Source organism: Saimiri boliviensis, chromosome 1 (assembly GCF_048565385.1).
Source record: "Saimiri boliviensis isolate mSaiBol1 chromosome 1, mSaiBol1.pri, whole genome shotgun sequence".
Taxonomy (NCBI): Eukaryota; Metazoa; Chordata; class Mammalia; order Primates; family Cebidae; genus Saimiri; species Saimiri boliviensis.
The window spans coordinates 186765897-186793456 of record NC_133449.1 but is presented as its reverse complement, the minus strand read 5'-3'; positions in this window follow the sequence as shown (position 1 = coordinate 186793456).

The window sequence follows — 27560 nt, the reverse complement described above, 5'->3', positions numbered from 1 at the left end:
ACTTGATATTGTAAGCTCCCAAAGGGTGTGCACTGCGACTGTTCTCCTTACTTAAATAGTCCAGTGCCACATGCATGGGGCTAGTTAATAAATATTGTTTAATGATGATTGCTCTCCCAGCATGGGAGTGTGGGGCTCTCAGTGTGTCCCCAGGAGCCATGTGCGGAACCTGGCCCATCAGACCCAGCACACAGACTGCCCACAGTAAATAATATTTGCTCAACTCTCCTTTTGGGCAGCGTGATCCTGCACCAACTTTTGTGGGAAGTAATAAGAGCACAGAACTCGTGATTCTTCTCCCGTAAACCTGCTTACGTTCTAATATAAATCTTAGACCCAGAGTTTGCCGAAAATGAGGGCAGAGCTGAACAAACAGATCTAGGCAGAAGTAATTTTAATAAAAATTATAAAATGCCACACAGTCGGTCATTGCCTTCAAACTACTCATATGTTGCTGTCTCATGGTGATGCAGGAAAGCCTTTGAAGAACTGACAATTGAAAGTGAGTGTGTGGTGAAGCTTCTTTGCAGGAAGAAAAGCATCACTTTCTGGTGAGTGTGTGATTAAGCTTCTCTATAGGAAGAAAAGCATCTGGAAGTATCTTTTTCTGTGAAATCAATTCTTTCACTTAAAAAGCAATTATAAGACTTTCTATGTTTCTGCTAAAAGTATATCCATAAAACTCTTCAAAGTCCTGTTTTAAAAAGAAAATTCGCAGGAATAAACAAGTGTATACTTGTTTACTTTTTGTGCTCAGAAAAGACACACGCAGTAAAGCCGAAGATCTGGGAGCAGTGGAAGCAAGACTGGTTTCTGCTGGCTCCGTCACAGGTGAGTCCACTCCAAAAAAATTCACACACAGTTTTTTTTCCATCTTCCCTAACCTTCAGCATTGTTCAAGGTCCTTCATGTTTCCCATGTGAATTTAGGAGTCAGAATCTCTGGAAACATTGTTAGGTTGGCTGATAGGAACATTGGAAGAGCTTTTAATCACAGCCTCCCCAGTTCCTGGTCAGAACGCGCTCTGTTGTTCTTCCAAAACTGCTCTTTTGTCCTCTGTTTTGAAAGAGTCTCCCAGCTGAGCCCTGAAAGCCTACACTGTGCTATGTTCTTCACATTCACCAGCTCATTTTATCCTCCCAGGAATCCTTGAGACAGGTGTAGTGGCTATTCTTTGTGGCCACCCTGCATCTGAACTCCATTTCTCTTGGAGAGCCACCCAGGTTGAGGTCTCGGTGGAGGCAGGGAGTCTCTGCAGGAGGAGGCTTATTCCCATGGAGAAGTGGCAAACTTGCTCTCTAAGCCTCCCCTGCAGCTAGCATTAGGACAAGTGACTGAGGCTCAATCAGGCAGACCTGGACCAGAGAGTCAATGACACAAAAAGCAGAGATGGCCTAGAGCCTGCTCTGGCCGACAGAGACACACCCAGTTTCCAATAGCAGAAATAATTCTGGTGTCAGCAGACAGTGAACACTGGAGTCAATGTGGCATCTTCATGGGGCCAGTCTGAGGTATGACTTTGAACCCATTACCCAGCTATGCAGCCTGGGGAACCTATGACTACTCAGTATTCTTAGCACAGTGTCTTTCTGCTGCTGAAGAATAGCTAGAGTTGGTGTTTGTTGCTGCAAATAAGAATCCTGATCAAGGTACAGGAACAACTTTTTTTCTTTTAAGTTCTGGGGCGCATGTTCAGGTTTGCTACATAGGTAAACATATGCCATGGTGGTTTGCTGCACCTGTCAACCCATCACCTAGGATTAAGCCCCACATGCATTAGCTATTTTTACCGATGCTCTTCCTCCCTCCCACAACCCCCAACAGTGTGTTGTTCCCTTCCCTGTATCCATGTGCTCTCATTGTCCAGCTCTCACTTATAAGTGGGAAAATGTAGTATTTGGTTTTCTGTTCCTGTTAGTTTGCTGAAGATAATGACCTCCAGCTCCAACCATGTCCCTGCAAAGGACATGATCTTGTTCCTTTTTATGGCTGTATAGTATTCCATGGTGTATATGTGCCACATTTTCTTTATCCAGTCTATCATTGAAGGGCGTTTGGGTTAATCCCATGTCTTCGCTGTTGTGAATAGTGCTGCAATGAACATATGCATGCATATATCTTGAAAATAAAATGATTTATATTCCTTTGGCTATGTACCCAGAAACGGGATTGCTGAGTCAAATGGTATTTCTGGGTCTAGGTCTTTAAGGAATCGCCACACTGTATTCCACACTGGTTGAATTAATTTACCTTCCCACCATCACCACAGAACTGTTATTAATCCTGCTTACAGATGTAAATACTGAGGCTAACGATGTTAAGAAACTTACCTAAGGTCTAAGAGCCTGTGAGAGACAGACCTTGGATTCAAAGCCAAGTCTGCCTAACTTCAGAGCCCTTTGCCCTTCCTGTCTACCTCAGAACACCTCTGTGATATTCCCTATCACTACAGAACCCCTCAGGCCTTGCAGTGCTGCAAGAGGATGTAGGGCACTAGGACAAATGCCCTCTGGACTTTTCAGATTAGGGAAAGTGAATTAATATTTTCTAAGCCCTTGATGCATTTGTTCTATTTAAATTCCTATGAGTGCCTTGAAAGGTAGTAGTCATCATTATCTCTATTTTACAGCCGAGAAAACCAAAACTAAACAAATGAGGTTATTTCTTGCCCAAGGTCACACCCAATTCCAGGTAATTCCAAGCCTGAGCACTTTCCTCTCCTGCTGCCTGTCCACAAATCCTAGGTCTCTGTGAGAAGCCTATAAATTATGACCCTTTTATCTCTCTGCTAATGTCACACAATAATGTGGGAAAGAATGTAATCATTCAAGGTTTGAGGCTAGAGAGAGTATCGTTTGCCTGATTTAATATTCTTGACTCATGATTCAAGCAGGTTCATAGGACTGTTCCATTTTCCAAGTAGAAAGATTTTTCTACCATTCAACAAAAAATTCTTTTTCTAGCTGGGTGCAGTGGCTCACACGTGTAATCCCAGAACTTTGGGAAGCCAAGGCAGGCAGATCACTTGAGGCCAGTTTGAGACCAGCCTGGCGAACACAGCAAAACCTTGTCTCTACTAAAAATATAAAAATTAGCTGGGTATGGTGGTGCGCACCGTAATCGCAGATACTAGGAAGGCTGAGGTAGGAGAATCCCTTGGACCCAGCAGGCAGAGGTTGCAGTGAGCCGAGATTGAGCCACTGCACTCCAGCCTGGGCAACAGAGCAAGACTCTGTCTCAAAACAAAAATCAAATTCATTTTCTGTGTATGATGTGAGACAAGATTCCAATTACATATGTTTTTCCTGTGTGAAAAACCAATCATTCAGCACCATTTAATGAATGACCTATTCTTTCCCTACTAACTTTAAATGCCACCTCAGTTACATACCAAGTTCCCATATGAGTCATACACCTAGATATTTACATTTGTCCCCCACATTTTGTCATCTAGAGTTTTATTGTTGTTCAGTTCTAAACATCTCATAATTTTCATTTGATTTCTTCTTTGTTCATGAATTATTTTGAAAGAAGTTTTTAAATTTTCCAAATGTCTAGATTCACAAATTTGTTTAAATTTATTATTCAAATTTCCAAGCATCAGAATTCATTATTGTTTAAACTATCATTTGATTCTAGGTATACACTGAGGTGGGAGAGTGTGGTCTGTATGACCCAGTGCTGCTCCGTTCATTATAATAGTCACTAGCAACTATGAGGCTAGTGAGTACTTCACGCGGGGCTGTCCAAACTCAGATGTATTGTATCTCTAAGACTTCATATGAAAATGCAGTAATATCTGGATATATTGGGAAAATAAAGTAAAATATATTATTCATTAAAATAATGTTAATATTGTAATCTTATTAAAATAATTTTAATGTTATAATCACATTATTACTAAAATAATTAGTATAATAATTTATAATAAAATTAATTTTACCTGATTTTAAAGTATTTTTAATGTGAATACTAGAAACTCTACATATACGGCTCACATTATGTGTCTATTGGACAGCAATGATACCGATTATTTGGTATTTTTAACAGTTGCTTTTGGCTCAGTGTGTAGCCGATTTTTATAAATATTCTTGTGCACTTGAAAAGGAATGTAGATTGAGTTGGTGGATAAAGGACTCTATTCATGTTCAATAGATTAAGCCTGTTAATTGGATCGTTCATCTATCCTATGTCCTTACTAATTTTTTTTGCCTCCATTGTCTATCAGATTCTAAGAAGAGTATGTTTAAACAGCTTTCTACTAGAAGTATGCATTTATAAATTTCTTCCTGCAATTCTGTCCATTTTTGCTTTATATATTTTGAGGCTATGTTGTTAGGTGCATATGCTATGAGCCTGAGGGTTGCTGTGTTTTTTAAGTGCTATCTTTCCTTTTGGAGGTTATTCAGATGTTAACATTGATCTCTGCAGTTAATCAACCTTGCTGCCTTCCCTCCACACTGCACAAGAGCCAGAGGGTATACGGTGACTCCTGTTAGTACCATGCCTCCTTCTCATTTTCCCTATTATAGCCTTCCAGTATTTTTACAACAGTTTGTTTTAATAGGATGCATATAGGTATTTTATTTTTGCATCTTCCTTCTCAATCCTTCCTTCTGCATTCAATTTTCTTCTTACTGCAGAAAAGTCCTTAGTGATTCTTTCAGCAATGGTCTATAACCATCAAACTCTTTGTCTGAAATATTGTTTTACCTTCAGTCTTTGAATGGTTTACTTTAGCTGGATACAGAGTTTTAGGATGACTACTAGTCAAAAGTGACAGGGAAACAACTACTCTGGAAGATAAAATAGTGCCCCTCCCACCCACCAAAATACGTCTACATCCACATCCTAATCTCTGGAACCCGTGAATATCATCTTATATGGCAAAGGGTCTTTGCAGATCTATCAAATTAAGGATATTGAGAGGGAGAGGTGATCCTGGGTTATCCAGGTGTGCTGAATGTAATCACAAGAGTCTTTATAGGAGGAAGGCAGGAAGTCAGACGCAGGGGAGTAGATGTAATGAGGAGAGCAGAGTGTGTATGTGAGGGAGAGCAAAGGGAGGAAGAGAAGTACAAATGAAGAGAGAAAGGGCTCGGAGAGAGAGAGATTGAAAGATTCTGCACTGCTGGCTTTGAATATGGAGGAAGGGGCCCTGAGCCAAGGAATATAGGAAGCCTTTAAATGCTGGAAAAGGCAAGAAAACAGATTTGCCTCTAGAGCCTCTGTAGGAGATAGCCTACAACAACGATTCCTTGATTTTAGAGACTCATTCCTTGAGTGAGACTGGTTTTGATCTTCTGACCTCCAGAATGGTAAGGTAACAATTTGTGTTGTGTTAAACCACTGTTGTATAATAATTTGTTACAGCAGCACTAGAAAATGATTATAACCACTAAGGACTGTATATTAGTAAAAAGAAAACTAGGCAGATTGAGTTCAATGTAACAAGAACACGTAGGCTACAATTAGTAAGTTAATTATCACAAGGTTATTTCAATTTGAAGATATTCTTTCATCTTCTGACCTTTCCCTTTTTCTTCTAGTTTTTTCCTTCCTTCTTCCCTCCCTCCCTCATTCTTCCCTCTCTTCCTTTCTTTTCTTTCTTCCCTTTCCTTCCTTTCTTCCCTTCCTCGCCTTTCCCCCTTTCTCCTTCCCCTTCCACTTTCCCATTTACAGATTTACCCAAACTACCTAGAATAGTGTCTGGCATAAAGTAGAGATATGAGAAATATTTGGGGATCATGTTGAATGCGTGAATAAGTGAATAATAAGTTTTATGCCACTCTAATTGTTGCTCCTTGGTAGGTAATTGGATTTTTCATCCTGGTCATTTTGAAGACTTTGTTTGTATCTTGGGTGTTTTACTATGTCCTATGATAGATCTAGGTGTGCATTCATTCTTATTTCTGCTACTGGACTCATTTGCTTCCTAACATAAGGATTCATGTCTTTTCTCAATTGTAGAATATCCTCCAGCTTTCCACTCATATCAGTAGTGGAAGAATAAGATTTTTTTTGTAATTTAAAAATGTCTTAAAAATAACTGAATCTTTGTTATTTTAGTTGGAAAATGTGTTCCTTGTAAGAAAATGAGAAATATCAAAATTGCAAGCTTTAGTCACAATTTGAAGTAAACAAATACAATTCTCTGCAACAACAAACAGTCTAGCACATGCGATGCCCTAAAACAAATATTCATGGTTTCAAGTTCACAGTCAGCAGTTCTTGGAAATACTAAAAGAAGAAACTTTTGAGTATTACAGAAAAGTTTTTCACTCTTGTTAGTACTGAATTTAAGGAAACTCAGTCTCCTAACTTCTCCTTCATCTGAAAGATTAATGGCTAACCAAGTACTCTGTATTCTTGAAATCTCTACTGGAGCTGTCTTCTCTTTCCTCTGCTGATCTTCATTAACTGTTCATGAAACACATGTTCTTTACTTTTCAGTGACAGTTGTAACACATGCTTCATTAAAATTATTCAGGGCTTATGATAATTTAGTTCCGCACCGCCATTCTTCCTACTATTTCTAGAAAAATTTGTCCGCAGGCTGGACTTTTGCTTTCTGTTCTGTGTGCTTCTTTAACTCTTGTGTGTTCCATCTATATTTTCTGACTCTCTGCTATTATCCAGATAATTTTCCCAAATCCATCTCCTAATTAAGTAATGCTTTCTTTTGGAGTGACTGGTTTGCTCTTAATGCAGTCATTGAGTTTTTAATCCAGTGCCTACATTTTTACTCCCAGAAATTTTATTTGGTTCTGTTCAAAATATTTTAATTTTATTGTAACCTATTACTTCATTGTGGTTTCTACTTTTCTCTTTATTTTTTAACCATTTTAAAATGAACTTATTTTATAGTTGTTTTAACATTATTGAACTGTGATTATCCTATTAGTTAAGTCTGCTGACTCTGTTATTGCGGATTTTTTCCTTATTGCTCTGTGGTTTTCTTAGGAGGAACTCATTAGTAGGGATTTTTTTAAAAAGCAGTTCAGTGCATCCTAAATTATAGGAGTATTCTCCCATACAGTTTGCTTCTGTTGGATATCCTTAGAAATTCATAGTCCCAAGACCAGTTTTTACATTAAATTTTCAGACTGAGACTCCCATAACACATGGTGATATAAATTAAGATTCAACATTCGCAAGTGATCTAGGCTTCAAGTTTCTGCTTTTTATTAGGGGACATTGGAGCTTTCTCACTGATTCACTTTGCCTGGGAAAGAGCTTTTGTTTTAAATGCAGGACTGGTTCTTTATGAAAGGTTCTCACTAACTACTCTTCCACTGATGTAGGTCCCATGTATGGTCTTTAAAAGCTCATCTTAATAGTTAGGGTCTACAGACAGATACCATCATGACCTGGTAAAATACTGCATCAGCTTAAGCACAACATGCTAGTACCTAACTGGCATGAAAGGACATTCCCTTATGAAGTAGATGAAAGTAGACGCCATCTAGTCAATGTTTCTGCTAAGTCTTAGTTTTTTATCTGATGATTAGAACTATTTATGGATCCTACATTAAATTGCTGAAACCAGTAAGTTAAACAACAGTGAATGATGCATTCCATAATGGAGCTTTTGATTTGAACCTAAGGACACATAGAAAAGAATTCATTTATGGCTGCTGCGGTGTTAACAGCAACACCACAGATGAGTTTTTCAACCCCAGAGCAAGGTTCTGCCTACCCAAGGCTGCTGCTATGTGGGTCCCCTGGGTGAAACCACTGTCACCATGTCTGACCGGGAAACAAAACCTCCAACTGAGGACTTCAGGGATAAGGGGGAAACAGAATACATTAAACTCAAAGTCACTAGACAGGATAGCAGTGAGATTCACTTCAAAGTGAAAATGACAATACATCTCAAGAAATTTAAAGAATCATACTGTCAAAGACAGGATGTTCCAATGAATTCACTCAGGTTTCTCTTTGAACGTCAGAGAAGCACTGATAATCATATTCCAAAAGAACTGAGAATGGAGGAAGAAGATGTGATTGAAGATTATCAGGAACCAGCAGGGATCATTCAACAGTTTAGATATCATTTTTATGATTTTTCTTTTCCCCTCAATCTTCTAAAATTTTTTTTTGTAATGTGGTGTTCAAAGTAAAATTGAAAACTGATACCCCGTCTTTTTAAAACATCTGATAATTTGAATTCTAGTGTTCATTATCGATTATTGTTTGTTTTCATTGGGCTGACTTTTGGTGATCAAGCTCCCATCCCCTTCATGTTGCCCTCTGCTTTACACAAGTACACTTGTGCACAGAGTGGCCACCTTTCTCAGGACCATGCATTTTGGGCTTTTGGTGATAATAAGATAGACCAATCCAAGAGTTCCTAATGACTTTCCAGTTGGCCCTAGGGTTCTAGCATGTGATTGCTTTACTCCTGGACTATGACTTTCAGTGGGAGGTAGAAGTTTTTCAGAGAACTGGACAGAGGAAAAATGACCTTTTCTTAACTTGAAGAATCTTTAAAAATTTGAGGATTTGGTCCATCCAAAAGAAGAGGAATATCAGGTTGAAATCAAGATGACAGATAAGGTGAGAGTAATGCCTAACTCCAAAGATGGCTTCATTGAAGAAAAAGCATTTTAAGATTTTTTTTTTTTTTTTTTTTTTTTTTTTGAGATGAAGTCTTACTCTGTCTCTAGGCTGGAATGCAGTGGTGCGATCTTGGCTCAGTGCAATCTCCACCTCCCATGTTCAAGTGATTCTCCTGCCTCAGCCTCCCAAGTAGCTGGAACTACAGGTGCACACTACCACACCCAGCTAATTTATGTATTTTTTTTTTTTAGTAGAGATGGGGTTTCACCATATTGGCCAGGATGGACTCAATCTCATGACCTCATAATCCTCTCACCTCAGCCTCCCAAAGTGCTGGGATTACAGGCATGAACCACTATGCTGGGCCAGCAAAGACTTTCAAAAAAATCTTGTTAGGGCTGGGCACAGTTGCTCATACCTGTAGTTCCAGCATTTTGGGAGGCCGAGGCAGGTGGATTGCTTGGGCTCAAGAGTTCGAGACAAGCCTGGCCAAAATGGTAAAAATGAAAACAATAATTCATTTATCTGTGGCTGCATTAAAGAGTTTTCTTGGTGTCCTGCGGGTATATGACCAACAGCCTGTGACTGTGGAGACATCTCGGTATATGCAAAGATCTAACATTAAACTGTAATCTTCATGTAAGACTCGGAAAAGAAACACTTCACTTAAAGTCCCAAAGCTAGGTCACGCCCATCCTCTATGGGGAACTTGAAGACTCTTTCAAATTTCCTTGCCATTATTTTCTAGCTCATATATTCACCAACGTTGTGAGTGGGTTGCATGAAGCCAAGTCTTTTTCATTTTTAATTTTTCTTTGGTTTTCCTTCTTTCTAGGTTTGGTTTCTTATTAACGGATTGTGACTTTCTGGATTCATCATTTATAAGATCTTTTTTTCTTTTTTTGTATTTCCTCTCTTTTCCATTCTACCTTTGTTTTTTCTTTCTTTCCTTTTCCACTGAAGTCTTGAATCTAATGTCTGGGAAATTGGGAAAGAAGAAATCATTGGAAATTACTCCCAACAGCCATTGGACACACCTTTCCCTTGTGTATATAGATTTAGTGTTGTATAATGAGAGTTTTCTTCCTGACCATTGTTATGCTACCACATACGTCTACATTACCTATTCTCAGCTAATGAAAGGACGCATGATTACTCCACTGAGCAGTGTCTCTAGGACTCTGGTTATTTGTTTCAAAGAGTAGCAGTTTAATAAAACAGCAAAGCAAGAAACTTTCTAAGTCCATTAACTTTCACTTTTCTTAGCTGCATGTAAGAAGTTACTAATTATAACAGAAGGGTCATTCCTAAGGAATTACTAACCTTCAAATGATATGAGATAATTATTCCCAAGAGAATCAAACAAATTTGTAATATAAATACACTTGAAATTTCAGACATCAATCTCTCTTTCTCTCTCTCTCTCTCTCTTTTTCTTTTCTACAGCCTGGGAACAAGGGAACTATGAAATATAATTTTACCCCAAGGTCCAACAAATGACTACATGAAAATAATTTCTCTCCTGCCAAAAAAAAAAAAAAAGAAACCCTTTATTTTGGTTCATTGCCTAATACTTGTGCAGGCTGTTGTTTTGTTTAAATAATAAAAATTCCCTGAAGGAGAAAAATTATTTTCTATCAAATGTTGAGTTTTAAAAATACATGCACTATAAATTTTAGAAAACATGCTCTGTGTTAGTCAACAATCTAGACAGTGTTGTTAGTTCAGTGTGTCACTGATAGAATATGGGACCAGCATTTCATTTCTCATTTAGGGTAACATTTGACCAGTTTAGTCTCTTCCGACTTCCCACTGAAGCACACACAATGACATTGAAATAAATGAAAATGCACATCATTGTCAGAAGGGGGAACTCAGTCAACCCACAGACCAAATCTGAAAGGAATTTCATTTAAATTTAAGACCAGTCATCCTAGATTTAAAAACTATTAGTCCACCTCCTCGAACAGTACTTATAGAAAGAAGAAAAAGAAGTCATCTTCAGCACCAAAATCTTGGAGACAACCCCTTTGGGCAGAGTTTCCCAAACCAGTATATCCAGGAACTTGATTACTAAGAGTTGTTTTTTCTAGAAAAGCTTACATAGCCAAAAGTTCAGGCCCTTATACAAAGTATATCTCCTTTTAGAGACTCAGAAAAAAATCCTTACCTATATTAAAGTTTCGGGATTTTCTTACAAAGTAGAAAGTGTCTTCAGTTTTGTTTAACTTAGAATTTCTGAAATGTATTTAACCACACAACCCCTTATTTTTTCTGCAAAATACAACCTGTTAACATTCTACAGCATCAGTTCTAAGGGGCGTACTTGGGAATGCTACCTGGGTGCATAGCTGCATAGATGCTGCTTTCTAAATGCCAGAACGTTATTTCTCTTTTCCTTCCTCTTTTTTAATGTCAAGTTTGAGAGCATTTTTTAAAATTATTTTTTAGGAATAACTAAGTATCTGAGCTAGGAGTGACTGTGGTAGAAAAAAGCCCCTGTAATAGAGTAGACTAAGATAATAAAGGCGTATGTAATGAAACTGGAGAGCAGTGAGGTATAAAAGCATGGTAAAGGCTCATATATTCAGATATTCCACAAATGCAATTTAAATGCACATATTTAAGATATTTTAATTATGCAAGTTATCCTAAAGTTCATGTGGAAAATGAACCAGAAAAATAGAAGAGTATTCAAGAGAATTAGCCATACCAGTTTGGCCTCTTCATATAAAGAACATGTGAAACAAGGTAGTTTAGGTATGTAAATAAATTGTTGTCAATGGAAGAAAACAGAACATCCAGAAGTAGACCAAAATGCTTAAAGGAATTCAGTATATGACAAAAGTAGCTTTCCATAGCATTGAGAGGAAATCGCACTAACCGTTATGTAGGCGTTTACTCTGTGCCAGGCTGTGTCTAAGCACTTCACATACATTGGATCATTGCATTCTCATAACTGTCTGCAGAAAGCATTATTAACTTCCATTTACAGACGAGGAACCCAAGGCTAGTAATGAGCCGAGTTTGGATTCAAATCCAGGCTATAGATCCTGTACTTTAAACTTGTACATTCATCAAACCATTAAATAAAAATATTCACCAAATCATCAAATAATTACTGTTAAGTTAAAAAAAACAAAAGCAGGATATGATCCTGAAAGATATAGGTTGACTTCAAATTGTATGTATGTACTTACGTAATTATATATATTTATCTATATCTGTATATGGCAATACTTAGAAGGAAAAGCACCAACAATGGTTAGTAGTTTGGGAATTATAGATAAGCTTAATTTAATTTAACTTTTTTTTTTTTATTTTTATTGAGACAGAGTCTCACTCTGTTGCCCAGGCTGGAGTGCAATAGCATGATCTCTGCTCACTGCAACCTCTGCCTCCTGGGTTCAAACTATTCTCCTGCCTCAGCCTCCCAAGTAGCTGGGATTATAGGCACATGCCAGGACACCTGGCTACTTTTTGTATTTTTATTAGAAATGAGGTTCCACTGTGTTGGCCAGGCTGATCTCAAACTCCTGACCTCAGGTGATCTGCTCATTTTGGCCTTGCAAACTGCTGGGATTACAGGTATGAGCCACCATGCCCAGCCAGAAAAGCTTAATTTTAAATTTGTAATTTGATATAGTTTTCTAATTTTCTACAATGATATAGCTTTTATGACTGAAAAAAAAAAATAAAAGTACTAAGAAATAAAATAAGATTTGGAGAGAAAACAATCTTATATTGTTAAATAGTATAAGATGTAAAGGAATAGGATATTTACATAAGTATATGCAGCTTATGGCTTAGGCTACAAAATCCACAATGATCTTAAAACTTCAAAAAATACTGTGCTTGTGGATGGCCCTAAGCTCTGCCCAGGCCCTATATGGATACCTGGCTCCTGTTGTCACCATTAGTGACACTTCCAAGAAAGAGATTGAGAAACACTGGGCAAAGTCTTGAAATGGTGAAGTGAGATATGATTATAAAAATAAACATTCCATGACTCTTTCTGGCAATTTATTTCAAGTTATTAAGGTATCTAATAAAACAATGACTGTAGACTCTATCTTCCCAAACCTGTTCAAGAAAATCTAGATTTTTCCCAACTGAAAAAATTGTAGTTGAAGGTTTATGATGAGTTACTCAATTCTTTATATCCTTTAAGCCCAAGCCCTAATAGAGTTACAACATGAAGAAATTATTTGAGAGGCCCTTAATCATTGTTCCTGTTGTATGTAGCAAGCCATTGTAAGACATTTGAGACAGATATAAATTTACATTAAAAAAAAGACATACAGAGAAAGAGAGGATGACTATGTCGACCACAAGTTTTTTTGGAGGCACAGTGAGATTGAAAAGCTACCTTCTGGCGGGGCCTTTTGTGGTGCCTCTGTCCCCTGCAAGCTGAGTCTTCTTCCTTTAGTCTCATTGGTCGTAACACGAAGGATACTCTGTTGTTACCATTGGTTCCTTGTGTGTCTCTACTCCAGGACTGCATAGTCTTTGAGAACACATACCACCTGTTTTTCTCCATGGCCCACCTTTTGGCCCAGAGCAGCTGCTTAGTATTTATTTGGAGAATGAATCAAGGAATTAATGCCTTTTAATTCCACTTGAAAATGGTCAGTAGGAAATTCAGGAGTATATCTTAGAGACTTGTCAGGACTAGAGATAAACTCGGAAGTCATAACATGATACCAAATCACCCTAAAATGTACAATTAAAAGACTATTTTCATTTTCATATATATTATGCCTATTAAGCCTATGAGATAAACAAGTATTAATATAAGTATTTTCTTAGGTAGGAATCTTGAGTTGAGAGAGGTAAAGTGGCATGTCCAATGGCATCCAGCAAGAAGTAAAAATAATGTCATTGACACTTACTGGGGCACTAATTATGTGCTCAGCACTGCTCCGAGCAGGGTATTTGTATTAACTCCTTCAATCCACTCACAGCTCAGCGAGGTTTTATCTGCATTTATGATTAAGAAACTTGCCAAAGACCAGAGAACTGGGAGGTGAAGACAGGCTTCCAAGGCAAGCAGGCTGGTTCTGGGTTTCCTTCAGGTTACCTGTGAGCCATCTTACCTGTGAATTTGCACTTTTAATCAGACTCTGAGCTCAGAGCTGTTTCAACTAAAGTATATCATTTTTCTTATCAATCACTTCTATGCCATCCTATGCATATCTCATAGGTGTTGAGAGGAATAAGTTAGATAAATGCATGTAAAGCAGTAAGCAGAATAGCCTGCATGTAGTAAACACTCAAAAAATGTTAGCTGTTGTCACTGGAATGTTAGTCATAGGAGTAGATGAACTCTGCAGGGACTTTGTCTATTGAGAAGAAAGTGAAGAATCTCTTTAGTGCCCTTGTTATAAACTTAGCAGTCATAATGAGGCCCCTTCTTCCCATGATGGTTTGCTGAATGCATAAAACATGATAATGATTTGAAAAATGGAGTTCTATATGTAAATGTAAAGTTTTTTTCAATTATATTCATAAGAAACCCAAAGTTTCATACTGTGACTTTAGTTCGTTTCCTCTTGCTCACTCTTCAGTAACACTAACTAATTAATTGCTCTGCCTGCTGTTGGAGATCCTGCCCACCATGCTTACATGGTTGCCAGTGAGCTACAAGGCTGGACCAAAGCTAGAATCGATTCTCTCTAGCTAGTCTGTGCTTTGGCTATTTTCAAAGCACAGGAAAGAAATTTCAGCAGATCAAGTGACACAGGGGGACTATGCAAAGGGGTTTGCCTGCCTTATTCTACATTAAATGCAATGTCCAATTAACGGTTATTACCCACATTGCTTTTAGTCCCCTGGCAAAAAAAATGATATACTTTCCTAGGGCCTGATTCCATGTTTGGATGAAGACAGGAGAGGGGAGCTGCCAGATGAATCTATGCCCTGAGGTTCTCATCACAGGTCCAGCTACTGATGGAGGAGAGAGGGCCCTGGCCACTTTTTAAACCCACTCTGGAGCATTAGAGGACAGAAGTTGTGGCTTTATGATGAAATTGATTTACTACCCCCAAGGACTCAATCCCATTAGACAGTTAATCAAGTCTTCCCCCAGGAGATATTATTTGACCTTAAACTACAGGACATGTCTCTCCATGTATAGATAAAAAAATAAACATTCTCTCATGCAAGCCAGAAGAGCTCTAAAAACAGCCTGCAATTTCGTGTTACTAGGCTTCCAAAGTATAGACCTGCAGATACTGTACATGCAGAAGTGATGTGCTTATACCGAATCTCACTTACGAGCAATTGCTGCAACATGATATTCTCTATTTCAATAAGGAAAATTGCATTACATGTCTGGCACCAGGGGAACTTCAGGTCTCCTGGGGAGATTTTCCCGAAAATCTCCTGTATCAGCCTTCCTTTTAAAATAACATTTCTCTGTGGGAATTGTAGGTTCAGTCCCATGTCAGTAAATGGTCTCCTAATAGCCCTCTATGGCAAAGTTATGACTTATCCCTAAAGAAAAATGCTGCCTCGTGAGCATGTTTTATTGAGGCTAAGAGTCAAGCCATAAAACATCAGCCCTCACATCTGAGTGCCTGTTCACTAAAACACTATTTATTTGTACATAAATATTTGTCTTTTCTTTGCAGCGATGTATTTGCTTGCATATTCAAGTAGAACATATGTGTAAATTTTTAAAGTCCAAAGCGTTATAATGGGAATGTAGGTTAGGAACTGATTATTTTGGCTTCCAGTTTTAAAAACTGTATTAAACTGCTTCTTGCTTTATCTAAAGAATACATACAAATATAATTTTCCCATTAAAGATTTAAAAATCACATAAAGGGATCCAAACAATCATGTTCTACATAGTGATGTTTTAGTCAATGATGGACCACACGTAACATACATAGAAACCTGCTGTCTCCCACTTGACATTGGCATTGCGGAACAAGTAGGGGAAATGAACGATATTCAGCAATGGTCCTGGGACATTTGGTTTTCCATATTAAAAAATATATATATATATGTTCCATCTAGGTCTGTGTAAGCACACTCTATGATGTTATGCAGCATGACCGAGTCATGTGCTACATAACAATGTTCTGGTCTATGATGAACCACATATATGATGGTGATCCTATGAGATTATAATGGAGTGGCTATTGACCTTGAAGACTTTCCAGTGGGACTAGATGTAGAGGTAGATGACCATGATATTGATGATCCTGACCCTGTATAGCCCTAGGTTAATGTGTGTGTCTTAGTTTTAAACAAAAATTTTAAAAAGTAAAAAAAAAAAAAAAAAAAAAAAATTAGTAGAAGAGAAAGTTTATAGAATGAGGACATAAAAGAAAAAACCTTTTTTATAGCTGTACAATGTATTTTTAAAACAATTTTATAGTATTACAAGAGTCAAAAGTTTTAAAACATTAAAAAGTTTACAAAGTAAAAAACGTTACAGTAAGCTAAGGGTAATTTATTATTGAAGAAAGAAAAATTTTAAAATAAATACCATGTAGGCTAAGTGTAGAGTGTTTATAAACTCCACAATGGTGTACAGTGTTATCGTAGGCCTTCGCATTCACTCACCACTCACTGACTGACTCACCCAGAGCAACTTCTAGTCATGTAAGCTCCGTTAAGTGCCCTATACAGGTGTGCCATCTTGTATCATTTAACAGTACATATGCTGTACAAATGCTTACGTTAGATATACAAATATACAAACAAATAAGTTCTATACTTACCATAGTGTTACAGTTGCCTACAGTGTTCAGTGCAGTCACAGGCTTGCTGTACTGGTTTGTAGCCTAGAAGCAATGTGCTATACATCTAGCCTAGGTGTGTAGTAGGTTGTACCATCTAGATTTGCATAGGAACACCCTATGATGACAACACTGACTAAGGATGCATTTCTTAGAATATATCACTATTGTTAAGCAATGCATTACTATTAAATTAAAATACGACAGAGCACACAACTATTTACTGTTTTTTTGCATTTTATGCTATAAAATTAATTTTTGTGCATATGTGTTAGGTTTGTTCCTTACGGGAAAAAATGAGTTTCTATTCATTTGATATCATAAAAACATGGTAAATTAAAACTATTATGTGACTATGTACATTAAGCACTTTAAAATAATGTGTTCTAAAATGATGAAAGTCTATACAAAGTCATGTGTCTGTATGTGACCTCTTATTATTTCTGAATTTCTGGACTGTTTGGGGTTTTTTAAATTCTTAAAGCATGCTATAAAATTGTCTTTTCTAAATTATTAAAGAAAATAATCATATTTGCTTCTTGACTTCCACTGATATAGCATGTGTATTTCCCAAACAGAAATGTGTCTTCTAATTGCTTTGGCAAAAACTCAAATTTACTTCTAAGGGAGCTCAAAGGTGGAGTGATTATTTCCACTTCTCATTTCTTTCTTTCTTTCTTTCTTTTTTTCTCCACAGCATTTGTAGGATGAAGTCAGTTTTCTCAGAAATCCCTGGAACAGCTTAGATGCCTAGGCAGGTTATGAAAATGATATGCATAAAAAGCAGACAGAAACAATCTATACTGTGCTTTTATAAGAAAAGATATAAGCGGTCTTGTCAAGACGGGGGTTGAATATATTCATTCATGATGCTTTTTTTTTCTGTCAGGTGTTGATAGCAGTTTCATTACACTTAAGTTCGAGCTTAAACTTGGAATGTAGCATTTGAAAAGGAAGTGCTGAAAGCAGTCTTAAAACTTTTTTATGTCTCTTTTAAAAATAATTAAATGGAACAAAGGAAGAAAAGAAATGCTGTCACCTTTGTGTCAAATCAGCTTACTATGGGCTCTGACACAAAATGGAAACTGGAAAGGAAGTGCTGGTTAGCTTTTGAGAGTGAAATAAATTTTGCTGTTAGTTCATTCTGCACCCTTCCCAGGGATGTTGACAGAAATTACATGTGAGAATCCAGTGGCTAAATGTGAGCTGCAATTAGCTCTCTGTGGGAAATCCATGTGAAATCTACTTACACAAAAAGATCAGTGAATTAAATGAAAATTTCAGAGGAAATGGATTTTACATTTTGGGCCTGAATGATCAAGCATGTGCTTTATGATAAGAAGCCAAGTGACTTTTACTCTCAACTTTGAGTTTGGAAAATTTAGAGCGATAGTGTGCTCATTGAATCCTCTCATAATTAGAATACAAGGAATTGAAGTTATCTGAAAACAAAAATTAAAGGACTTGACTGAACTTCTTTTTAAAAACACTGGGAAAAGCAATCCTACATAAGCAGAGACAGTTTGGTGGTTGCCAACAGTCCAGGTGAGAGAGGGAGTTGACTAAAAAAGGTGATGGAGCCGTCTTGTATCTTGACCGTGGTGGCTACAGACTGCATTCACCAAAATGCATTGAACTGAACATCAAAAAGAGTGAATTTTATTGGGTGGAGATTAACCAAAAAATGTGTTTAAAAAATCACCATATCCAAAAGTAGTTTTAAGTTGAGGTGCAAAAGTTCATGAGTACTTGTTTCGTCTCTTGACACAGTTTTTGATTGAAGGCAAGTGAAGGCAAGAAAGGCAAGTCAGAGGGAAACTGCTCTGTGCCTCCGGGTCTGTTTACCCTGAGTTCTCAGCAGAGCTTTCATTGGTATTATTTTGGCAAAAAAAAAAAAGTCACAATATTAAAAAGGAGGGAAGACGAATATAACAAACAGGAGAATAGTCACTGCCTAGGATTAACGAATGTTAACATTGTGTCATTTTGCATCACATTTCTATATGTAATTAAATAGAAGATTGTAGATAATGGGGAAATCTCCTATCTTCTCCTCTCCTGGTACATTCTACTACCTCCAAAAATGGTTTTGAAAAATAAAGTAGGCCAAGAATTCTGGAAAAAATGATGACTGCTCTCTTCAGTAAATGGACTGAGTGAGTCATGTTGATCACGTATTGATCACGTAATCATTGGTTATGGGTCTCGCAGTAGGTGCCTGGAGGAAGGCTGGACTAACACACACATGTTAAGATCTAAAAGAGACATAAACACATGGTGACTAGCTGGTTACACGGAGCTCAGTGCAGTCCTGGGGATTTGCACATTTGGTTTAATCCCTAAGGTGAATGAGGTTATTAAAACCTGAGTGCCCCTTACTAGCATCCAATTTTTCCAAGTTTCTCAACTACTTCCCCCAAGAACTCTGGGAATAGCGTCTAGTTTAGAGAGGAATAACAAGACACGATGGGTCTATACTTAACAGAGTTAATAAAGTTTTGAGCTCTACAGAGTATCAAACAAACAAACAAACAAGACCACAAGAGAAAATAAATCTGATGCTAATGCCGAATCTGCCATATTAATTTAAAAGAAAATAACTGCAGATGGCTTTTCAAGTTGCAAAAACTGCCCAAACCGTCCAAATTTCCCCTCTCCCTTTCTACTGCATGCCTGTCTCTGACAAGAAAATTGCCAGTCTTAATCCGAAATAAAGCAATTACCAAACAGAGATGTGTCATATTTATAGTCTGCCCTCAGTTACAAGAATAACTTGTTTGCTGCATTGAGAAAGTCACTCAAAATTGCTCTCTTAAATGTTTTGTGGAATTATCAGAGCCCCAGAGTAGCATATTAGCCTAACTTGTTTTATACAGCTCTGTTTGTGTAAGGACCGAGTGGTGTGACTACATGAGGCTGATGTCATCTTGCCATCAGCTAATTTCCCCCAAGACTGTCAAAAACAAGAGTTGTTTCTTCAAGTCCAAACTTCTTAAAGTGGCCTTTGAGTCTCTTTGCAACTGAACTCCAGCCTTGGTGGCCTGTTTTTCACTACTCTTGAAAGGAACCTTTGGATGCAGCCAGATTCGCTTGCTTGAAATGCAGCAGCATCAATGTTCCACTACTTCATCTTCTTTCTCCACACTCCTTCTCTTGGTCACTTCAGCCAATCTAATGACTTTAAGTGTTGTCTAGATATCTGTAACTCCCCAAATTGCATCTTTACCTTTCTGCTGAATTCCACATGCACATTTCTGGCTACCTACCTGACACTTCCACTTGGATGTTGAATGTCTTGTTACTTGAAGTGTGATCCTCAGATCAGCATCATATTACCTGACAGCTTGTTATAACAGACATGCAGAACCTTGAGCTCTACTTACACGGGCTGAATCAGAACCTGCATTATAACAAGATCCCCAGATTCATATGCCCATTAAAGTTTGAGAAGCACTGGTCAATGTCACAATTGGGGATTTAACACATCCTATCATTATGATGTTGTTTATTTTAGGCAACTATTCTATCAAATTATAAACCCTGGATGGTCATATGCCATGGCTCATTTTGCTTTATACTTCTAGCACCTAGCAGAGAAAATGCTAACAGAGTAGCTATACTCAATGTGTTCAATTACACTGAAATGCAAATGGGTAATTTTGCATGAAACCCTATTGCCCTGGGGGCCAGGGTGGAGGAAAGGCGACTGACTCACGTTGCCAACCATTCACTAGCAGAGGCATTATTGCATATCACTGTGGCTTTGTAAGCATGCAAGTGGCATCTGGTGACTGATTCTAGAAGAAGCCATATTGTTTTAGGATGTCAATTAAGTAACACTTTTGCAAGAAGTTACCACTATATGATGCCACAATCTCACCCTTTCCCTGGCTTTTTCAAAATTTGAATTTGTCCAAGGAGCCAATTAGAGTCACTGGCCCATTAGTCCTGCTCTAACCTGTAAATCTGTACAATAATTGGGGCGTATCTGAGGCTTTTCCTTAAAATATGTGTTTACCAGCATCAGCCTGGGCTTATGCCACATCACACTGGGCCTACATTTTTCAGCAGAGCAGATGAACATTCACATTTCACTCTGAACTATGGTATTTCCTATTCAATTTCTCAGTTTTGTTCCTGTACCTGATGCTCATTTAAGAGGATTTCACAGGACCCACGGGATTTGTGAAAATCAATGGGCAGTAAATTTCCCTCTCAGACAACCTCAAAATGGCTCTCATTTACATCAGAAATTGAAACAAGGAGATGGAAGTTGTAGCAATGGGATTACTATGGTCCAGCAAACTCAGAAGGTGGGGCTTCAGGCCTCTGTGCACTGGGGCAGAGTCTAAATCACTTAGTGATATGCTGCTATAGAGGGGGAGGCTGGCTCTAAAACAGAGCTTCTACTTGAATCCTGTCAGCTTAATCTTTATGTGTGCCTTAGGTACTAATGCTCACTTTCTATACAAATGTGGCTCCAGCTGAAGTATCATTCTTGATTTTCCAAAGTATCTTCTGTCAATGTTTTACTTTAGAGCAGAGTTTCCCAAGTGTGCTTGATGATAAGAATTACTTGGGAGCTTGTTAAACACTTGCATTCCTGAGACCCACCCCAGACCTAATTAGGATTTCTAGGCACTGCCTGGAGAATGTACATTTAAAATCCAGGTGTTTCTTAACTGAATCACCTCTACTACGTGTTTATTTCTGCAAATATTTTTTTATGAGGCAAATTAGAAAAGCTGCTCTGTGCTCTTTCATGCATCCAGTCAACAAGTTTTTGAGTAATTCCTGCATCCCAGGCCGTGTGCTAAGTGGAGAGACTAGAATAAGACCTAGTCACTGCCTTCAGGCAGATCAAATCCCAAGGGAGGTGACCAGTAAAATATGCAGAACACAATGTGATGAGGCCCATGAAGGAAAAAGACACATATCAAACCCTGCAGTTTTATCTGTTTGAAGGAAATAATAACTCTACACATCTAAAAACATATCCAAAACAGAATTTTCATGGAATTAGCATGTCTACCATTCCATATTAAAATGATATATATTTTTTTGTTTTTCAGTTAGAGCCAAAAGAAACTTCAAGTTCGCACAGTACCTGGCAAAAAAAAAAAAAAAAAGGCACTGAATAAATATTTATCGAAAAGATTAGTGGATGGGAATGCCCCCAGAATTATGTAATAAAAGCAGAGTAAAGGGATTTTTTCCAGTGCAGCCATCAGTGAACAGGACTGGTAGGGCCACAGAGTGCTTGTTCCCAGTGTCATGAGAGGGTTTCAGGCACCTCACTTTCTCTCACTCACGGCCCATCACTGTCTCATACATTGGTTGCCATTATGCCATCTTCACAAGCTAGTTTGATGTGTTGTCATTAGCATGACAGGAAGATGCTGCCTTTACTTACTTCTGCTTTTTTGTTTGTTTGTTTTGCTATCCCTCGTCCCCCCACAAATGCAAACTATTTAATATGAATGTTATTTTTTCCAAGCAGGGCATTAATGTCTGATACTGGGCTTTCTACCAGGGGAGTTTGCCTTACTAAATCGAGCAGGCGTCCCCAAACTATGGCCCGGCCGGGCCGCATGCGGCCTCCCAAGGCCATTTATTTCCACCCCCCCCCCACCCCCGCCGCACTTCAGGAAGGGGCACCTCTTTCATTGGTGGTCAGTGAGAGGAGCACAGTATGTGGCGGCCCTCCAACGGTCTGAGGGACAGTGAACTGGCCCCCTGTGTAAAAAGTTTGCGGACGCCTGAAATAGAGCTTAGTGCCATGTGTTTTTTCAGCCCAGATTTAATTTTCCTGGAAAGAGTTTCTAACCCGCTCTGGAAGGACTTCAGGTTGAAAGACTTCTCAACACAAACAAATACATAAATAATAAAACAAGTAAACCTAACCTAGTTTCTTTGCTATCCACATTCCCATAGAACCCCAGTTGAACCAGAAATGAAAATGAGAGTAATAATTATGCCCTGTCGCATTCTTCCTGTTTTTCTAAATGATTGTATTCTAAGTGTCATAATTATAGATGGAAAGCAATTAAAGGGAACACATGCAACTCCGTTGTCAGCTTCCTAGAAGCTGAGGTATAGGAAGGGCTGTTCTCTCATTCAGGGCCTCTTCCTACCTCTGAAGGAATCTGGCCTCATTACTCATGAGCTCCATGAAGCAGTATTTCTTAAGCAGGGATATTTATATAACAATTGTGGCTTGGCTCTCTAGGAACCCAAGATAAATTGCTGTCAGCAGTGTCTCAGAACTCCAGTGATCACTATGTGGTCGCTGTATTGCAATCAAGCTAACTGACCAGCTTGTATCTGCTGTCTCAGGGCGTTCCCGAAGAAGCTGGACCTTTTAACAAGAAGCCTAACAACCTGCAATGAAAGTATTTTCCCAGGCTGTGCAGCCACCATATTTATTTCCATTATTTTTGAATAGCAAAAGCATAATAAATCTTCCGAGGATACACTGATATTAATGACGATGATGATAGCAGCTGGCATTCATGCACAATGACCTTACAATGTGCTAAGTCCTATCCATTCATTATATCATGACATCTCATAGATTCGACCGGGGAAAAGAAGCAAGACACTGTTTAACAGAGTACGGTTCTACTTGTACAAAGTTCCGCAATAGGCAAAACTAACCTAGGGAGATGAAAGTCAGATCGCTGTTTGTCTGGGTGGGGTTGAGCCAGGACTGCAACGGGGTTTGAGGGAACTTTTAGGAAGGAAAATGTTCCATATATTGGTTGAGATGTGTGGTTACATGGGTGGATATGCTGGGAGACTTAACCATCTGGTGGCCATCTGGTGAACTTTCTGCACTAAGAACTTACTGCAGGCTTATGGGTCATGCCTCTTGCAAGAGTGGTACTCAGCCTTTATTTTTGCATAAAACTCACCTGGAATGTTTACTTAAAATGCAGATTTCTATGCTGTTCTCAACAAGACTAAAAGGATTCTCTGGGAATGGACCTTGAAATCTGCACTTTAAGCTTTCATTTCTGTGCTCGCTTCAGCAGCGCATATACTAAGCATCATTGCTGCATCATTTCTGAAGCAGAAATCCGGGTCTACACTACCTTGCTATCAGTTTGACTTCCTGCCTGTGGCTGGATGTGTTGTGGACCAGGTGTGTCCACATATAGATGTGTGTCAGGTGTGTATAAGTGTGTTGCGGATCAGGTGTGTCTATAGATGGTTCTGAAAAAACCCACCACTGCTCCTAGAAACTTCATTCAGAGAACTCAAGAATAATGACTACTTTTTATGTTTGAAAGAAAGGGTTTTATGTGAAAGAAAAGTGACATACACCAAGATGACCATTAATCACTAGGCCTTTTTCTCAGCAGTGCCTCCTGCCACTTCATTTCATTATTACTCCTCTTCTCATGCCCCAAAGACGTGTTTTGTTTACCTGGGCAGCTAGTTTTTAATTGATTCTTTGGCAAAGGTATTTCTTGCTCTCTTTCATGCTGATTAAGAAGCATAGCATGATCTCATCAGGCCTGGACAAGTATTGATGGGCCAGGGTACCATGGGGCTAATAAAGAGTGTTATACAGTATTTTTTAGTGACACATAAAAACTCCCTCATGAAAGACACAGAGGCAGAGCATAATATACATGTCATTCTAGGAACAGTGGTATTAGGGTGTCTATGGCTAGACATTAGTGATTTCATTAATGCACTAAGACAGGCCTCTGTTAGGGATAAGTGGCGGGGAGTGGGCACTGGTGGGTCAGCAGGAATGCAGAGGGGCCCTCACAGAACAAAGAGCCCTGTAGGTTTCTAGGCCTTTCTAGATATGCAGCAATCTAACAAAATACTTCAGACGAGTAGGAAAAAAAGAACTTAATTCAACCCTTCATTTACTCATCTTCACCTTTTCTTTTTCCCAAAATACTATTTAAAATATTTCAGAAGGAAGGAGTTGTTGAAAGGCAGAAGTGCTTTTGAATTTATCTTCTTTTACTCATTTTACCTTTAAGTTCAATCTGATCCACTCTACTTCTTGGATTACTGGGGGGAAGAAGAATTGAGGTTTCATGAGAGAAATGGTTTGGGGCATTCCCAGCTACTGCTTTGGGCTCCCATTTCAATTAAGAAGTATTAATTATAATAATAAGTATTTAGTGCAGAAAAAAGAAAACTGCCCCATATGAGCACGGAGAGCCCCAGCCTTGCCATGAAGGGACTGTCTGGCTTTTGGAGAGTCCAGGTAACCTCACTAGATTAAAAGGCAGAAGAGATTTTGAAGCATAAAGCTTCTCTCTCTCTCTCTCTCTCTCTCTTTCTCTCTCTCTCTCTCTGTCTCCCTCTCTGTCTCTCTCTGTCTCTCTTTCTGCCAGATTTAAAATGTGGTTTTAGCTGGGGATGGTACCATGTGCCTATGTTCCCAGCTAGTAGGGAGGCCAAGGCAGGAGGATTGATTGAACCTAGGAGGCTGAGGCTCCAGTGAGCCATGATCACACCACTGCACTCCAGCTCGAGTGACAGAGGGAGACCCTGCCTCAAAAAAAAAAAAAGTGCTCATTCTGGGATATCATTTGCCCAGTACTGTCTTAGGGCCGTGGGAGACAGAATATATTAAAGACATCCATCTCCGTCCAGGAAGAGACTGTCTGAATTACACAAACTATATAGGAAAAAAATATATATATGCACGCCCAAACTCATGCAACCCTCAGATTTCAAAGAAGCAAATATGTAATTGTCCTTCCAGAGAGTACATTTTGAAATATATTTTTAAAGTTTGACGCTAGAAAACAACTGAGAAAAATCGCTTTAAAGATAGCGAAACATAATTCTCTTTTTATTTTGTCTCTAATTTTGTCTCTACTTTCTCATTATCCTTTGACTTCATTGCTTTCAAGGGCTTTGTGTTAAGCAGGTAGAGACAAGTGCCAGTGGAATTTGAATTATTGCTATTAGTGTAACTCTATGTGTACCTACAGGCCTGAAGAAACTCAGGGTGTGTGTGTGTCTGCAAGATTGGAATCACACTGTGATTCATATTAAGGAGCATGGATCTTACCCTATGTGCAATCAGTTTCCATGCCATGGAGATTCTACCAGTTGAGTGAATCTCATTAATTCTTTCATTCATTTAATGAATAATTATTGTCATGATCCCTCTCTGCGTATTTCAGTTTCCCACTGACACTTGACTCCTTCAATTTTTGCATTGTTTTGTTTTGAAACTAAAAGCTCAGAAACAGTTGTAAGAATAATTTCCAAATGAACAGTTACAAAATGAGAATGATTTAGGGTCCCAAATGATGAATAATCTATAAGTATAAGAAAGCTATTGACAAAAATTTGATTTATTTTCTCCAATTCCTCTGATGTTAGCATTTAAAAAAAATATTTGTTTTCACAAAGTGTTTGCTGAACAAATTTAGAAAGCACAAATAGACAAATAAGAAATAAAATAGAAAATAGAGACCACAGATTGCCCCATCATTTCCTCCCAGAGATACTTGCTGCTAACAGTCTTTTTTGTGCCTCTTTACCTATATACATAGCACAGGGTTTCATATTGAATTTTTCAAAAATGAGATCAAGCTGTCTCAATGGTTTTGGACTGTGCTTGTCTATTTGTTATGTCCTGAATATCATTTCTTTTGATGCTATTTGGATACAGATGACAGCTGAGGTATTATATTCCTTCCATGTAACTGACCATAAGCCTTGCACTTGCTGTAGTTCCTAGATTTTTCTGGGCATGCTTTCCCTGTGTCAAAAAATAATACTAGTTATATATAACATTCATTGAACACTTATTATGTCCTAACCACTTCAATAGAGTATCCCTTGTAATCTTCAAAACAACTCTATGAAGCCCATTTTACAGAAGAGGAAATTGAGGCACCAAGAGGTCAAGAGCATACAGCTAATACATGGTAAAGCCAACACTGGAGTCTAGGCATTCTGACTCCATAATCCTAAGCACTATTCCCACTTCCTGAAATTGTGTTTAGACATATTGGATTTGGACAGGGGTTAAAAGCTTCAATCCCGGGATGGGCGCGGTGGCTCAAGCCTGTAATCCCAGCACTTTGGGAGGCCAAGGCGGGTGGATCACGAGGTCAAGAGATCGAGACCATCCTGGTCAACATGGTGAAACCCTGTCTCTACTAAAAATACAAAAAATTAGCTGGGCATAGTGGCGCGTGCCTGTAATCCCAGCTACTCAGGAGGCTGAGGCAGGAGAATTGCCTGAACCCAGGAGGCGGAGGTTGCAGTGAGCCGAGATTGCGCCATTGCACTCCAGCCTGGGTAACAAGAGTGAAACTCCGTCTCAAGAAAAAAAAAAAACTCTTGATTTTTTTTCAGGAACTTAAGTCCAGGCTCCCTAGTCACCTTCTGCTGTTCTTTCTACTCTACTACACTGCCCCCCTGACATCCCACTTTATTTTTCCCTTTCAAAATGCTGTGACTTGAGTGTCTGGGACATGAAAGATTAATAACCTTGGTCTGGACCAGGCTGACCGTGGGCAGGCCTTGTGAGAACTTTTCCCACACTTTAGTGCCAACAGGTCTCAGGCCTGGACTGCACACCCCTGTTATTCTTTCTAGCTGTGAGCCTCCCAGAGCCAACCAGAACCACCGTACAAACTGAGCTGAGGTTCTGAGGGAGAGACCCCTGGGACGCTGCTCCCCAACATGTCAAAGAGCCCGCTCTGGACGTCTTTACCTTCACTCTAAAACTAGTGTCAAACCCAAGACATGCTGGAACTTTACCAAGCTGACACTTTAATCTCTGTAACTAAATCCATCAGGAAAATACTAATGCTGCCTACATTATTTTTTCATTCCTAGTCAGTTATTAGAGGCAGAAACAGTTTGTCTCAAAGAATTTACTTCCCCCAGGACCTTATTCAAGTGCCACAGAGTTCTATGAGAAAAATGGGAGGGTCTGTCTCTGGATCCAGAAGCAGGATCTGCCGGTGAGCAGCTCCATGACCTTGGACAGATGACTTCTCCTTCCTGGATCCATCCTGTATCAATAAATGAGTGGCTTGGCTTAAAGGGATTCCAGATCACTTCCAACTTTAAAAGTTTCTGTGATCATTGTCAGCTTCGGTTAATCATACCCTAAGCTTGCCTAATTTTCATTAATGTAGGCATTTGTTCCTTTATTTAAGAATCTTCTTAAAGGATCTGGGCTGTGCCTAGTCCTAGGGATAGAGCGGTTAGCAAACAGACATGTTATCAAGTCATTTGTATTGT